The following is a 15,355-nucleotide window of genomic DNA, read 5'->3' on the forward strand; positions in this document are numbered from 1 at the left end:
TTGGGGAAGTGCGGTAGAACTGATGAAGAAATTACTGAAATGTTGACAGCTATTGACGGTGTTGATACTCTGAAGAAAACATACATTTTCAACAGAGTTGAGCGATTTAAAGGTGGCCAACAAGAAGCCACGGGTGATGCAAGGTGGGGACGACCTTCAACCACCTTTGTTGACGACAACAGTAATCGTTTAGAGTCCCTTGTCCTTACCGATCGTCGAAAATGATAGCTGATGAACTTGCTAAATGAATTGGAAATTCAGTGCGATAGATATGGGATGAGAATCAATATTTATAAAACAAAGGTTATGCGATTTTCTAGAAAGAAAAAGGCTAAGCTAAACATTAAAATAGGAGGGCAAAAACTAGATAAATAAAACTCTGATAAATATTAACTTCTTGAATCTTAGAATTTTTTATTCCCCGTTTAATATAAGCGTGGACTTCTGTTTTTTTGTCATCCACCTTTGTCTTCAGGTGACACCTCTTCATTCACTTTTTAAACTTTCTACTTTAATGTAGATATAATTTCGGATTACAACAATATGTATTCAAAAGTACCTCTTTTTTCCTGCATAAAGAAGAATTCCTTAAATTCAATTTGTGTCTCATTCATTTCAGTTGTTTTCTCAATTTAGACATTGAACCTGAAGATAATTTTTGATCTTTCTTTGCTTCTTTTTCTGTTCTTTTTTCTTTATTACTAGGTTCAGATTTTGATGGAATTATGCTTCCTTCACCCCACGGTTTGCCAGAAATTGCCGCACCGAGAATCCAGGCAAATCCAAGCAAAATTAGGCAAGGCCTACAACAATCTTTGGTTAATGGAATGGTTAACCCATAAAAATTTTTATGACATAATTTTATCAGTCTAACGCCGTTTAAAATTAAATATTTTTACAAATGCTTTCAAAAGAAAATGCGATTAAGAAACGTGTGGGAAAACACCATTCTTCGTTAAAAATTAAGTGTGAAAAAATATCTTTTTTAACCCTCATACATATTTCAACTAATCAAAAGAAGAAGTACTATAGACTTTTCTCAAAATATAACTTAAAATAATTATCTTGACTTCGATTTTTTCCACGGTATATTTATCGGGGTGAGCAATGATCGTAACAGTTTTCGATCGATGAGCATTTTTAAATTGCCCTCGTCTGCAGCCGTGAGTTACGTGCCTATAAATTAATTAGTTCCGACAATTATATAGAGGCAACCTCCATGGTATACTATTATATCAATATACTAAAAGATAATGCCGTTCAATATTTCAAAATATCTAATTCTCCTTTCCCCTTTGTAGCCTAAATCAGTCATGCGGTCTCATCCTTTATCCCTTCTCTTTGATCAAATCAATAGTTCGGGAATCAATTATTTCTTAATGTGTTTCGAAAACCGAATAATTTAACGGAGGAAAATCTGTAATGTAATCGTTTCGTGACTCGGGTACTTTAACAGCATTCTTTTCTTCTTTCTTAAGCCTTCCTGCGCACATTTTATCATTGTTTTCCGTGGCATTCATCTTCTCTCCTACCCCTTAAACTCAACATCTGAGACAGACAGAGAAAAAGGAAACGCTGCGGCTGATTTACTCCCCATTACCTCAAGAGTTGCCGCCCTTCTCCTGACCTTAACCACTTCTTAACCGCCTCCCGCAGCAGCCGCAATTTTCGTCGCCGAAATTCTCTTTATCTGTTCCTTCCCATCGAAGAATTTATATTCCCTTCCGGGTGAAGAAAAGAGAAAAAAGAAACCCTTTTCTCCCTCAATGTCACTAATTCACTCCCTCAACAATTTTTGCTTCTTTCCTTCTCGCACAAGAGCACGTTCGTTGGCATTTTCCATGTTTTAAGCATTTGTGTTGGTTGCTATAATTTGGGATATGTTGTTCCTTTGGTTAGGTTTTAAAGGCATTCGCATTTCTCCTGTCGCTCACGCTGAGCGCTCAGGCGTCGTCAACCGGTCTGCGTACATCCATCTTCACGACGGCTGCCTCCGAAGTGACGTGTCCGCTGCTATTTGTTTCCTGGTCCCTATTTGACTTCCCACCACTCCCTTCTATGTTTTTTTCATCTGGCGAGGCCCTTACACCTCACTTTTTATGAAAGAAATAAGAGAGGGAAAAGGGAGGCTACTATTTCCTGCCTTTTGCCCTTCACCTGTTGAGGTTCTCGCTGTGATTTGACGATGGCTTTAAAATTGCGTGACTGTGCTATTGAGACCACATTTTGCATAATCCTATCCAATAGCTTTTTCATTCTGCTTTGCGAAATAATTGAATGCTAATATTTTTCACTCTTTAGTAATTTAACTTTAATCCTTACAATTTGTCATTTTCTTTCATTTTTTAAATCGTAAGAGAATTTTGCATAACCCGCACTTGTGTAGGTATAACCATGGGGCTTTACTGACCTTGCAAATCATCGATCAGGTATACTATATTACTGATAAAAAATATATCCGGATATTGGAATTAGTATAATGGGAAATAAGAACGAGGTTGAGGATTGAGGAACGAGGTTGAGGATGGAAACGTTTGAAGCGTGATTTGCTTGCTTTTTGAATTTAAGATGGCAACTCTATGGCAAAAGAATTACTTAATTCACTTATCCATCATTTGTTGTATTCAGCCTATTTGTGTATCTCTTTGTATCAATTTTATCTGTTTATTTCATTGAAAATTCTCAAAATACCTTTTCTACAGCAAAAAAAAATTAATCTGTAATTAGTGTCTCATGGAGTTTAATCTAATGTTTCCTACTATAATTATATCTTCATAATTGTTCAAAAATATTTCCCTATTGCCTACCTTACTAGATTTTTCTTATGCAGGCTCTATACAATGAGGTACGGGAGCTCATTTATATAATATATGAACTCTTAAAATTCATATATGTTTGCTAACATAGTTAAATAAAGAAGTAAAAAAGCTAAATTATAGTTAATGGTCCGTAAGGGAATACCACAATATTACTATGGACTTTGAATTGCTTATGCAATAATTTGAAGGTTTAAAAATTCATGGAATAGATTATACTCTAACATCCGTGTTAGAACTTTAGGTTAGGCTACCTTGTGAGCGTTTATTTTTTCACAATCGAGGGCACTTGAAGTCCTATGGTGCCGACTTCAACTAATTTTGGGATGTTATCGACTATGTGTTTGGCAAAACTATTAATTGTTAATATTTTCGGAATATGGGCGGAATTGTAATTTCTGTGCATTTCCGCCTATTCAGCCTATGTTTAACACTACATTCGGAGCTAAGCCCTTCTCCTACCCGATTGCTTTTAGCGTAAAACAAAATTAGCTGACATCAATGGACCGTATGTATATTTAAAGGAAACCGTAAAAGGGAACTGTAAATTATGAGATGATAGTGTCAAAAACATTCTCTCTTATTTCTGCCTCTTCATGAATATCGACCATTTTTCCTCCGCCTAAAAGCAGTGATCACCATAACTGTTACTTCATTTTACTGACCGGCAATAATCACTATTATTACCTCAGCCAATTAATCTTCATTTTGATGCAAAGGTGCCAAATAATTGTAACGAAAAACAAAAGATTTTGATCATTGGCGGAAAAGTATAAGACAGAATAGGGAAACAGAGCAGGAAAATAAAAAATGCCACGGGAAATGGAATAGTTCTGTTGTTTGGGAAGCAGAATCAGAAACAACTGAATCAGCAATAATGGAAATAATTTGTAGAAATGCCGAGTCAAAGAAGGCATCCTACCAGAAGAAAAGTCTACCGATAGTCGGAGGCACCAGAGTGGAAATACAGAAGCAATTCATTTAAAGATATATTTGGAGCCTGCTCGTCTCTGGCACTGAGTCACAGACAATAACAAGCCTCCGAGCAGTAGCGGATCTAGAAAACGTCTAGAGGAACGGGAAGAGATTGCCCTGTACGGACAAAAGTAACCTATTTACTACAAAGACATTTAAGAATCGTGAAAAATATGAAAATCAGTACACTAATTTAGAGTCGTCAGTACATCCTATAGTAGATATTACCCTGCTCATTGGACAGCAGACATCCAAATTAATATCTCACAATATGAATATCTTGAATCCGTCGGGAGAGATGATTGAAAGCATTGGGAATTTGGCGCTAATTAGGTTTTAATGGGGATCAAATTTCTAATGAGAATATTGCTGAAAATAGATAAGGAATTTCATTATTTATCCACGATCATGTTCCAAAGTGAACAAATCATTTACAGGTGAACGCATATTCACATTAGTACCGGGTTGTGAATAAATAAATTCAATTGTGAAAAATTGTGTAAATATTATTTTTCAATTGCGTTTAATTTTCACACACAACTTCCCAAATCTTTGGAATTCGTGATTGATGAGGAAAGCCTATGTGTTTTCAATTAAAAATTTGCAAAGAGATAAAATGAACGAATTTTCCATGTTTGCGAGCCATTTGGCAATATAACCTTATCTTGGTGCGGCAAGGAATAGTAGAAGATATTTTCACTTTACAAAATGAGGGAATAAACACTTAATTGGCGATAAAGGAGGGGACTTAATTGTACTCAAAGGCTTCCTGTAATAAACTTTCATCACTGAAAATGCCGAGGCTCATATCAAAGTGGCTCATGTTTCCAGTAAGCCCACGAAAATAAATGTACAAGGACGTAACCCGTCATTTTCATTTTACTCTAGCGATATTCAGTGTGTGTTTTTATTTTAAATATATGCAGTTACTAGTACCTTCTTTGAGCAGGGTATGAATGAATATTCATTGATGACCTTTTCTAAGAGCGAACGGAATGCCGTATTTATTTCCCTTTAGCAAAAGGATTCAAATTGGCTCTAAAACTTGCCATTTTTTCCAGAGAGGTAATGAACTATCCGGTGACATAAAGAGACACTGAGGGGTAAACAAACCGGAGATTCCTCGGAGTTGTTTGCGCATCGACAAATGACGAACACTGCCCGACGCTTTGTTTATCCGAACTCCCACAACTCAATCAATCTTTATCCGATTTTCTTGTGCTTCTTGGCCGCCATATTTTCTGCATCTTTCTTTTTTCTTCAGCTTCAGTTTTTAAATGTTTCCAGCTTAACCTCATAACCAAGAATTTTCCTTGACTATCTTCTGGGCAAGTGGCCCGAAGTAAATGTAGTTATTTCATTGGAGATAGTCATCCCCTCTCGCGATATTTCAAGCTTTGTGTGAATATTGTTCTCAAAGTAGCTCAATATGCTCACCGTGTGTTATGTTGTTTATATTGCATATGATTTTACGAAGCCTGGAACTATAAGAGTATAAGAAAACATGGTGACAAACTATATCAATGGCATCCAAATAATCAGATCATCGATGGCAATGACATATAGCTAATAAAAAACTTATTGATTTAAATTTTTGTTTCAGGAGATGGCATTGTCTAAGACAATCTTTTATAGATGAATGAAGAGTTTTGGTTATGCTTGTACACTCAAGATTAGAAAGTATAATAGAGCAAGTGGATGTATCTGTAGGCTTCGTTTAAGGCGTTTGATACAGTTGACTAATCAAAATATTTGAGAATTTTTTAAAAGATAGGGTAGATAACTTATCCAGTACCTCTTCAAAACTCTTATGTGTCTCAGACTGCGCAGATGTGCATAGCGAATGGAGAATCAGCATGGGTAGTTTTAGGAAAGTTATTTAAACAGGAATGCTCATTGTTACCTTTTCATTTCAAATGCGGTGGAAATGGTTAACGAGGCATCAGAAGGGCTGGAGTGGAAAAAGGTGAAGGATTGTTCAAATTAAATGATAATTAATCATTAGGAAATGAAGGTAATGAGATGCTCAACACAAAGAAAGCATAGGTAAACAAGAGAGTTGGGTGACAAAAACAGGGACTGCGAACAGTACAGCTATTTAATATTTATTTGGGCGAGGGTGAATAGAGTAGTGGTGACATAAAACGAGTTGCGTTAGGTGAGTGAGCGTTCACCAAGAGGAGGCAGATGATGACAGGCACCTTAAGTAAAGGCGATAAGAAGAGACGAATGAAAACTTAATTATGGAGCGTAGGTTTGCATGACTAGGAAATTTCCTATTATTCTTAAATTCTTAAAGAAAGATTCGAGGCTTTCGAGTTGTGTCGAGAAAAACATGAGCATGTTGGATTGAATTAAGGGAGGTCAAATTTATTGGGCACGGTGTAAACGTTAGGTACGGTCTAATGGTTCATGAAAAAGTTACCTGACTACTGCTAATAATGGGTAAACTAGTCTTTTATCTACTCACCAAAGATGTGTTTCTATGACGATGCATCCAAATCTAACTCTGTAACTAACCCGACGGCATGTGGTAGTTTTTGTTAGGCCGCAGCAAATAGTTATTAGAGGCAATTGTGGAGATATTTGTTTTTTTTATTTGTTTATGGTAAAGATATAGCGGTATGGAAGAGATGATATACTCGTATCCATAGTTTGCCGTGACGAGAACGTATCCAAAAGTCCTCGTTCGTTTCCCTCGCCCTCTCGTCTGTCAATATTAATATTGTAAATGTGTGACCAGGGGTTAGGTGTTAGAAGAAACTCCATAGTCTTAATCTCACCCCAAAATAAAGACGACTATCTATCTGTCTATCTGTTCGCCCCTATTCGCTTCTCCACGTGCATACGCATGTCACTCTTTGACCCTTTTCGCCTTGCCCTCTCCTACTAGGCGGCTTCCTCGTTTCACTCGCCACGCGATCAATTAGCCAAAGGCACCTTCCTCTCCCCGGGCATTTCTACTCCCATTGTTTTTCTCCGCATCCCCTGCGCCTTTCTCGTCGTTGTTCATCCCTTTTCGGGCTCAACTTCTACGGGACAGTAGGGCCCTCGGTAAAATACGTCGCTCGAACAATGGAGTGAACGGGTTGAAGGGCGCGCGATTGGTCCGGACTACGAGTCTAACTTCTTCCCCGAGTCACGCGGTGTTGTGGTAGCGATGACCGCTGAAGGTGAAATAACTGAGGCAATTAAAGTGCACGAATAAGCAGTTGATGATTCAATTTATGACGATTAGTGATCATTAGGTATCTGATGAAAATCCAACTGATTCCAATGGATATTTCGCATGTTAGGATATTTAGTGGAGCTGCATGACCGTTGTAAAATTATTCGTCATCATCATTCGAGTTTCATACTAGGTGCTAAACTTTGTTATGCGTAGGTATCAAGTTATCTCGTGATCCTGTTTTGCTAGGCAATCATTCTTACTGTCGTCGGGGACATTAAGGGAGGAAGAACCACCACTCTTTGGTTGGACGTATTTATTGGTACTTACAACAATGCAGCACAGATGCTCGGAGCCCAAGGGTAGTCACAGGGAATCAGGCAGGGAGTCGCGGGTCTCGCGAGGGTGCCGACCGGCGTAGGGAAGGTAGGAGCGGTCTTGCGATGGCGCGGACCGGCGACGGAACTGACTAGCCCACCCCGTTGGGTCCCCCTTGTCTTTCTCCGAAATACCCGGGACCAACGGGCGCACGAGGAGGGCTGAGAGTGCCGTCGACGGCTAGTCCCAAGGAGTCCCGTTACTGTTCTCCCATGACGCACGAGGAGGGTTGAGAGCGCTGGTCGACGGCTAGTGTCCCAAGGAGTCCCGTTACTGTTCTCGCTCCACCCCCCAGAGAGCGGGGAAGGGGCAGAAATCCTCCACAGGAACGCCGGAACACCCACCTATTCAGGTGTATAATGTCTCCCAATCTGCATCCCCAACATTTGTCCCCCTTTTCCCAATCTGTGAAAGGTCCAGTGAACTGATGTGCTAATGTGTTTAGGCAGTTGTGAACTTGTATGTGGAATATTTTTGTGTGTGTATGCGCGTAAGGACCTTGAACGTGTGTGTGGAACATTTTTGTGTGTGTGTGCGCGTAAGGACATTGAAGAAGGAAAAAGGGGTTTGAATACCCACCTATATCAATGATTGCTCAAGAATGTACATTTCCAATGTAACTTAAATTCTTAAAAGGTTCATATTGTTATTCGGTATTTTTTTTATATGTGTATACTCTGCATACTGATACTCAGTGTTTTCTTCATGTTTATTGTTCATTTATATGAAATTTTCTCGGAGCCTAGTAATTCCACGCCAGGGGCTTAACTGCCGACGGGGTGATGTCGTGGGGGGGTGGAGCGAGAACAGTAACGGGACTCCTTGGGACACTAGCCGTCGACCAGCGCTCTCAACCCTCCTCGTGCGTCATGGGAGAACAGTAACGGGACTCCTTGGGACTAGCCGTCGACGGCACTCTCAGCCCTCCTCGTGCGCCCGTTGGTCCCGGGTATTTCGGAGAAAGACAAGGGGGACCCAACGGGGTGGGCTAGTCAGTTCCGTCGCCGGTCCGCGCCATCGCAAGACCGCTCCTACCTTCCCTACGCCGGTCGGCACCCTCGCGAGACCCGCGACTCCCTGCCTGATTCCCTGTGACTACCCTTGGGCTCCGAGCATCTGTGCTGCATTGTTGTAAGTACCAATAAATACGTCCAACCAAAGAGTGGTGGTTCTTCCTCCCTTAATGTCCCCGACGACACTTACAACTCAAATATGTTATCCGACCATGGTTTTAAGTTAGTCCATTGAAATCAAGGCTCATACAAGCTCGTATATGTAGTCATTTTGAGGCTAGATTTGTGTGTGTGGTGGTGTAGATATTTTGTTTTTTTTAATTATTTTTTTAAAGATTGAAATCAATTAACTGGGTGCATCTTTAATTGATGATATGCATAAGGAGTTAACCTGCCAATATAATCCGGAAAAAGTGAGGAATTGCTCTATTTCTCAAAACATTTTAAGAAAAATAGGATAGGTGTACGAATAATTGGACGGATTCGGAAATCTGGCATAAATTTCTGTTCCTTATGTACACACATACAATGACGGATGCTATTGATGTTTTTTTATTTTATTTTGATAACTTTTGACGAACTTATTTTAATTTTATTGCAAAATACTCCCAATAGCTTTTCGGAACTCATTTTTCAGTTGGAATTACTTATATTCAGAAATAAATTTAGAAAGATCGTCAGAGTTTTTCATGAAATGAAATAAATTTAACTGTCATAGATCACTACCACACACATCATACTTATGACCAATACAAATAATTAAGGATTACACTCTTTTGCAATTTGTCATAAATATGAAATAATATTCAAAGAACATGCATATACATTCAAACAATAAAATCATATATATATATATATATATATATATATATATATATATATATACACACACACACTCTTCAAGAGTCTTACTTGAAGAAGGCCGGAAGCGTGTTCTATTGTGCCATCCAAATATTATACTGCTCGCGTGAGTGTTTCTATATCATCGAAAAAAAAAAAAATATATATATATATATATATATATATATATATATATATGAATAGTTCATATCCTTAATCCGCCCTTGAAACATCGCAGAAATCATGTTCTGGAACGGAAATTGGTCAATTTCGAAGCGTTTAGCACATCATTAGGTCCCGTTATATAACCTTCTAAACATTATCTATGGTAATGATAACATGCATTCGGGCTAAAAATTTTATAAGGTGGGAGTTTCAAAGTTTAAGTAATTGGTGAACTCATTTGACGCGCTCACTCTTATATAAACGGCCGAAACTGGGTTGATCAAGGCGAAGCGATCAATCGATAACTGTGTCACGAACTCATTCGCAAATTTTTCTTCATTCCGAAGAATTCCAGAGTGAAAAATAGAATAACGGAGATCCTATTGAAAACAAACACGAAAGTCTCGATTTTTTCCCATTACGCCAGGGGCTTATTGGAAAATAATTACCGCCGTCATGGTTACGCTGCGTAACAGACGATTGACTCTCGTTAAAGTTAATGATACGTATATTTGACAAAGCATTCCGCTGCTCGCCGAAGTGGTCTCAGGGATCATCACAACACTACCCCCTCACCATGGCTACTGCACGAGTTTGAAAAAAATGCCTCCCTGCTCTGATTTCGCTCCCCTTTTGCACACAATTACAAACCCCTCCCCTGGAGTCTACTCTCAAACATTCCCCTCCTCCGATTCCTTTGATTTTCCAAAATGTACACTCCTTCCACCCCCTTTGGCACACCCCACTCCCACCATCATGGCATTCCCCCTCCAAATCCCCAACAGGCCGCCTCGTCACTTCCAGGAGTGCTTCTTCAGCCAACTCGCTCGCTCAGTCACACAACCGCAAACAAAAGCGAAATGCGGGGGGGGGGGGAACCACGGACCTAACGAAGCGGATGCTGTGGCCGAGGTCCATAGATGGGCGACGCCACGCATCGCCTAGCTCTCTCACGTGTGGACGCCAAAGTCGACGCGATTCCCTCCCAATCCCTTCGGGTCCAAAGCTTTGGCTGCTCTTCATATGCCACTCCTGGTGCTCTCGTTTCGAGGGAGGCCAACTCTGGCCAATTCTGCATGAGTGGTTGTTCAAAACATCTCCATTGGAAATATCGATGGATATCTTCAAACGAATATGCTTAAAGAGTTGGGTAGAGTAATGTGATTATGAATGAGAATTCATGCTGCACAAACAATCACTAAAAAATTGTTTTTCTTTTTCTTTCTGTAATTTTTCTATGTTATTTCTGCGGCTATCCTAAACGACTGAGTAAGTGGTTGTTGTGAATATGAATTCCGCCTATAAATCCATTCCACAATTTTATTAGCTTTTGCTAAAATGAGTTGCTTTTTTTAGCATTGGCAAATGAACGTACGTATTGATATGTCTCGTAGTCAGCCAATTGAAGGGTTGGTCACTGGATCACTGTATAGCCGATGATTACAAATCTATTGATTTATACCCCATAATAAATATTGCATGTAATTAGCCCACGGCATTTCCATTTTCCACTGTCAATTTCAATATTGCCTCTATTATGACGCATTTCTTGCAGTATTTTTCGTTGTTGTATTGAAACTTTTTCTGAATTACCAGGGCATCTGAGCAAAGGTAATATCTTTAACAAAGGAATTCTTCGGAGACATTTTGCTAATTCCATTTAGACATGTCAATTTTTTTACAAGTGATATATTCCTTGAGATAGCTTTGATAATACAATCATTTTTTTAAGCATTTCGGTGATATTATTTTTCCCGTATAATAAAGCGTTAAACCAAACCTCAGAGTAATGTACTCTCATTTTTAAAAATATTACTGTACTGCTGCAGAAGTAGAAAGCAAAGGCAAAACTTGATGCGACCAAATAACAATCTATTTTTAAAGCGAACCAAATTTACTGAGGGATCTAAGCGTTATGTCTGGTGATCTGCATCTCTGCCTAGTTTGGTATGTTAAAGTAATAGTGACTCGTGGATGTATTGCGGAATCTTTTATTGTTTTTTTCAAAGATAATGAAAACCTAATGGTTAACAATGGGCGACAAGGAGAGAAGCCCGCTGGGCTCCATCCCCTCACCTCCCTACCACCACCTTCTCCGGCCGGTTGCCCTTCGGCCCTGATGCCTCCTTGTAAAGCTTATTCCGGAGAGCGATTTTACTCATTCGCTAGCAAAAGCAGCTTCCACGAGTCAGTCCGACTGTTTTTTCCTATTTTCCATTCTGTCCTCCATCCTCTTCATCTCCCCATTAAAATCAATTTCCTCATTCCGAATATTTCCAGGATCCTGCTCCCATGAATTGTGTTAACTTCATGAATGTGTACATATCCCATCTCAATCCCGAGCTATAGTACAGACATATATTTTTTAACCAATATTTGAAATTTTTTAATATTTTTTTCGAGCTTCTTTCTGCACTCCTACGTATTTCTTTCCACCCGCATTTGCAGGCTAACTGGTGGAAAAAACAAAATCCCTGCTAAATTTTAGGCGCCCTTTAGGAGTTAATAATCACGGTATCCATGTGGGTTTTTGTGTAAAGGTTCACAAATTTCGAAGTTAACATGTGGAGTACACTTTAATTGCTCTTAAAAAGAGTTTGAGTGATAATACAACGTCTACTAGAAAAATTACAGAAGATACGTTCGCAAGAGTTTGCTCTTTAGGATTGCATCAAATGGGTCGCTCAGCAGTTTTGATGCGTGTAGATACGAATAATGTCACAGGAGTTCATTAGAGTCAAAGCTTTAACTGTAGTTCTTCCATAAATATCTTGCATGATACGGACAAAGGAAAAGTTCATCAATTAGAGGTTACAGAAGGGTTACTGATAATAATTATAAAAATTCGTAACAATTGTAATCATTAAATTAAATTTATATTTTCCATTACCTGCATATTTGCAAGGAAGGTTAAATAAAAGATTTATTGCTACAATAGTTCCACAAATCACCAGAAAAATTGCGCAAATTAGCACGTGAAAAATTATCAATGTATTCGAAATTTGATCGATTGAAATGGCACTGGTGTCCGAATGACGACCAACTGAAAACCAAATCTGATTGGCTTTCTGCTCTTGACTTTATACGATTATCTTGGACAGAATTTGGATTCAGGGAAAATAGTCCTCCCACGAATTTTTCGGCGCACACCATCAATCAATTACACTTTGAGTTCACATCATTCCAAAATTATGTAAATAATATGTACCTTTCAAACAGTATTTCAATAATATTTCCTCGCAGTTAGAAATTATATCATTAGAAAATTGATGAATATTTTACATACTTGAGATTGTGATAACATATTTTGATTTGCACCCCATTGGTGGTTTTTAGGATTTCCGAATTTTCGACATTAAAAATCCCATACATAATTTTGGGCTCCCGCTAGTAGATTCTGTATCGGATAAAAGCGGATTCCACTCCCCGTAAAACTTGCCTTGAGTTTTACTCTGCAAAGAGTAAAATAAACCGATAGTTAGCGAGCGCATCGATATAGTCGCTAATGGCTCCCCATTAGTGGATTAACGGACCGGATTATGACTGATCGTCAGATCATTACTTATGCCCTTTGATGGCTATCCACCTTTCCGAAATCTTTTGAGCCTTCCTCGCTCTTGTGGCACTCTCCTGTCTCCTCCGGTCCCCTTCCGCAAGCCTCCTCCTTCCTTAAACCTCCTCAGCCTCCCCCTTTTTTAAGAGGGAAAACCCCGATTTTCAATTCCCCTCCGCACCGTCGTCCGTCCCTCACTCCCTTTCATCTTCCTGGATGCCTCCTCCTCTCGCTTCCTCTCTCCTCTTCCCTTGCGTCATCCGACCGTTCTCATTCCGTGCACGCCCCCCGCCCACCTCCCCCTCGTCCCTCCCTTCCCCCCCCCCCCCCGGGCTAGGAGCGAAGAAATGCGCTCCCCTCCACTCTCTTCCCCCCATTCATGGAAGAAAAAACGTCGCGCGGATTTCTTTTGTTGTGGATGAGAGCAGAGGGGTGTGGTTTGGGGGGTGACAGGTTTAGGAGCGAGAAGGGGGGTGGGGGGTGCGTAGCCCGCCTGGTCCCTCCGTCTCAGCTCGTGCGTGAGTGCTTCGCCGTCCGACATCCGTCGTCCTTTCTCCCGTCCGCAAGGGCCCCCTTTCGACAGGGGACTCGACACCCCCCCTTGCCTCAACACTTCCACCCCTCCCTTTCGCACGCCCAATCACCCGACTCGCACACACGAATCCCCCCGCCCGCAAACCTCTCTTCGTCGCATCGCTCCCCCGCTACTCATCCAGTCACAACATCATCCTCGATCACTCTTCTTCCCACCGTCTTTTTCTCTCCTCTCTTGCTGGTTACGTCCCCGCACTCATTATATATTCTAGTCTAACACTGGCTAACGAAGGGAATTTGAAATGTTTGCAGGAAGAAAATTTAGAATGAATTTCTAGACACATAAATATCGTGAAATGCATTCTCTTCACTCGTCTCTCGTATATCGGATATTATGCCTGACAAACAGCATTTTTATATTCATATTTGAAATGATATATTAAGAATTGAACCCGGATCTCTTTTATAGATTTTATTTCTTGAATATATACTATTTATTTGCTAAAAATATCTTTTTTGCCGACGCTCTTATCTGCCGTGAAATGTTTTGGCATTGGTGCCTACATTTTTATTAGCTATTCTCTGAGGCTCTTTTTAAAGGGGTCTTCAATAAAGATGTGGAACACTAAATGAGCCAACTTTATATTTTCTGCACTTAAATTTATTACACTATTTCCGGTTTCGATATATATATATATATATATATATATATATATATATATATATATATATATATATATATGCTTTCGTAGACGTAACACAGAAGTGCCGAATAGTACAATACACAGTAACACACAATATAGAAACACAAAAAAATTTCTTATATTACTTACGCATTACTTCTATATCTTCAGAGGAAGACGGATTGTTTCCGTCGAAATATCAAGAAATAACGTGTGAGTGTTCTTCTTTTTTTGTGTTTCTATATTGTGTGTTACTGTGTATTATATATATATATATATATATATATATATGTGTGTGTGTGTGTGTGTGTGTGTGTGTGTGTGTGTGTGTGTGTGTGTGTGTGTGTGTGTGTGTGTGTGTGTGTGTGTGTGTGTGTGTATGTGTGTGTGTATGTACACACTCTTTCTGGGAGGGGAGGTGAATTATGGGAGGGAATTGGAGAAGGGAAGGGGAGGAAGGGACAAGTATCGGTTATGAGGAGGTTGGGGAGGCGGGTGGTGGCGTTTGGGGGAGCGTTTGCTGGTGGAATGAGATGGTTGACGAGGAAGAGACAATGTGGGGGAGGAAAGGATTATGGAAAAGGCGGGAAGAAAAATTGAATTCATAGAGGCAGAAGCCTAAAGACACGCGCAGAAGCACATATCATTAGCATCGACGCCCGTTATTTGTGAATTAGAGTATATCCTTGTCTTTCCGGAATTTTTTGTTTTCGTTATTAGAGGTAACGCGAAATAGTTTTATTTTAATTTAAAAAATTACCGTTCTAGGAACACATCTATGTGAATTCAAAGTTTGACTTTTTGAAAAAACCTATAAATTGCCCACGCCTGTGACTATCGATAGATTGGGTTATATATTGAAATCGAAGGTTGGTTTTGAAAATCCCAAAATGTCGGAGACGTCGAATATCGAGGTTCTCTAGACATTGCTTATTATCATGTATTGGAAAATAAATTTTTGTTTTTGTAAAGTATAAAATTTTTCATCCAAGCAATGTATACAAATATCCTGCACAAAAATGCAGTTGGCAAATAGCTGAAAAGATAGCCTGAAAATGTTTATGAAGATATATGTTTAAGTATATCTATCTGTCTTTATTTTCCCTGGTAATAAATCAGAATATCCATTTTCGGCGCCATATATTCTTCAGTTTACGCTATGATGGGAAGTATTTCAGTATATTTTCTTCACCACGATTGTTTGCAATTTTACTTCATGCATGGGTCGG

The sequence above is a fragment of the Hetaerina americana genome, unplaced genomic scaffold (assembly GCF_022747635.1).
Source record: "Hetaerina americana unplaced genomic scaffold, ioHetAmer1.1.p SCAF_2, whole genome shotgun sequence".
NCBI classification, from domain to species: domain Eukaryota; kingdom Metazoa; phylum Arthropoda; class Insecta; order Odonata; family Calopterygidae; genus Hetaerina; species Hetaerina americana.